Raw genomic sequence first — 2,818 nt, forward strand, 5'->3', positions numbered from 1 at the left:
ACAAATCAAAATGTGGGAGAGATAAAAAAGATGCAAGGTCGTTTGTCTGCTTGGCTAGCCAAACATGGGTTAGTTCATAGATCTTTGGGCTTCGACTACCAAGGAATAGAGACTTTACAAATAAAGCCTGGGGATTGGCATTCCATTGCTGTCATTTTATATGTATATGGTTACAATTATTTACGTTCCCAATGTGCCTATGATGTAGCACCGGGCGGACTGTTAGCTAGTGTGTATCATCTTACGAGAATAGCTTATGGTATAGATCAACCAGAAGAGGTATGTATAAAAGTATTTGCCCCAAGGTGGAATCCTAGAATTCCGTCTGTTTTCTGGGTTTGGAAAAGTGCGGATTTTCAAGAAAGGGAATCTTATGATATGTTGGGAATCTTTTATGATAATCATCCACGTCTGAAACGTATCTTAATGCCCGAAAGTTGGATAGGATGGCCCTTACGTAAGGATTATATTGCCCCGAATTTTTATGAAATACAGGATGCTCATTAAATATAAATAATAAAATTAAATATAAATAATAAAATAAGAAACTAATTTTCACTTCTACAACTCCAGGTATTCAAATAATGTTTGTACGTTCTCTTATAGACCAAAGAGCGTAATGGAAGTCTCATTCGCATTCTATTCTAAATGGGCTAAATAAAACGAAATAAAATATAAATCAAATACAAATAAATAATACAAAATAAATAGAATAAAAAAAAATTGTTTCTATTCAAATAAATAAATATATAATATATAAAAATAGAAACAATAAAAAATAGAAATAAAAAGGATAAATAAAAAAAAAACAAGACAATTAAAAAAATACAATTAGTATTAGGATGACCTAAAAGAGTTTCGCATCATGAACTATGTACCACGCACAAAACTTAAATGAGTTCGACAAAGTCACATAGGAGGAAATGAAGAAATAGAATATGAAAAGAAAAGACAACGAAATGAGAGGAGGGCTTGGATTTTATTTGTACTGTATCTGAAATGAATCTTGGTTATTCCCACCTTTCAACTCCGCGAGACTATACCTTTGAGTCTTTCAACCAATTAATTTAACCTTTCTATTTTAATATGTATGAAGTATTAAATATCTAAAGTATTAACATTTTTTTTGAACGGTAAGAGACACCGTATGAACAAATAAAAAAGAAAAGGAAGTCAAATCTAATTTTTTTTTATTTTACAGATTTTATAGACATACTCTTTACTCATCTATTCTATAATTCTAGAAAGGGTATATTCTCAGACACCTGGATAGATAAGTATCTATCATGATATAGACTAGTAATGAATATGTATGTTGACCCATATCAATTCATTTGTAAAACGGATACTCATACAAATAAATCATGTGCCAGGAACCAGATTTGAACTGGTGACACGAGGATTTTCAGTCCTCTGCTCTACCAGCTGAGCTATCCCGACCATTATCCGTGCATCGTCCTTATTTTAATAGATAACTTGAGTTTATGTCAATTAAAAAGACAAAAAAAGTCTTACAAAGCTTTATCCAGACCCTGTAATTTCTTGGATCTTCAAAAAGAAAACTTTATAAGTTTTAATACAGTACAAGAAATGATATGTATTGTTAATCATTCAAATTGGAAGTGGGGATACCTTCCTCAAAGATGTTCATTTGTACGCGTATCATATATATCACAAATATTGTAATAAGAAAAAAAAAAAAAATTTCCCCAATCAGATCCATTTGTAAAAGAGTAGAATGATTGAAAAACATAACGAATTTTAAACCGCTAACGAAACGAAAAGAGCGGATCGGCTAAATAATTGGGGAATCAAACGGGCCTTTTTGGGGATAGAGGGACTCGAACCCTCACGATTTCTAAAGTCGACGGATTTTCCTCTTCCTATAAATTTCATTCTTGTCGGTATTGACGTGTGGAATGGGACTCTATCTTTATTCTCGTACGATAAATTTTATTAATAAATAGTCGATTCTTTCTTCAATTTGGATCGATTCACAACAACTCTTTCGATTTTTATTTATTATTTATAGAAATATAAATAAATAAAGATTCGGGTCGTCATTAATCATTTGAGATAGGATTTCAGTACATATACGTATGTATATAGGTTTATCCTTTCTGTAGTTTTGATATAAGGATTACGTTAATGTAATAACGTAAAGAAGTCAACCCCACTTGTTAGAACAGCTTCCATTGAGTCTCTGCACCTATCCTTTTTTTTATTCTCGCTTTCTTCTGAACCCTTATTTGTTTTCGTAAAATAGGATTTGGCTCAGGATTGCCCATTTTTAATTCCAGGGTTTCTCTGAATTTGAAAGTTATCACTTGGTAAGTTTCCATACCAAGGCTCAATCCAATTAAGTCCGTAGCGTCTACCAATTTCGCCATATCCCCCATTTTTGTTTTGTTGTTTTAAGATTAGGATCTCATTATGATGTCCTTCATCGCTTTTTTCCTTTTTCTTTCATTTATGCCGGAATCTTTGAATTTATTAGATACCAATTCCTATATCGAAAAGTGTTTACTCCTATTTTTTTATTGTTTATCTCATTTCATCTCTATCGAAGATCCAGAGTTGATCCAATCAGAAATGATTCTATCATTTCTGTATCCGCAATTCAATATAGATATATATTATCTATACCAATATAGATTATGTATGCCCCTCTTTCTTTTATATCATTTTTATCGTGTAATTTGAGATACTCGAACGGTCGATTCTTTTTTTTTTGGTTTTATCTTTCCGAACGAAAGCGGAGGAATCTTTCATTATGATCTGGATTACGGCCTTCTCTTTTTCATTTTTTTTTTATTCG

General features: G+C 31.7%; 1 non-coding gene across 1 annotated transcript; it reads right to left on the bottom strand.

Moving 5' to 3' along the window:
* Positions 1 to 1,367: 1,367 nt before the first annotated feature.
* TRNAF-GAA (transfer RNA phenylalanine (anticodon GAA)) lies at positions 1,368 to 1,440 on the bottom strand. The gene has a single exon. It is a non-coding gene; the product is annotated as a tRNA-Phe (tRNA).
* Positions 1,441 to 2,818: the final 1,378 nt, after the last annotated feature.

The sequence above is a fragment of the Castanea sativa genome, chromosome 6 (assembly GCF_040712315.1).
Source record: "Castanea sativa cultivar Marrone di Chiusa Pesio chromosome 6, ASM4071231v1".
Classification (NCBI taxonomy): domain Eukaryota; kingdom Viridiplantae; phylum Streptophyta; class Magnoliopsida; order Fagales; family Fagaceae; genus Castanea; species Castanea sativa.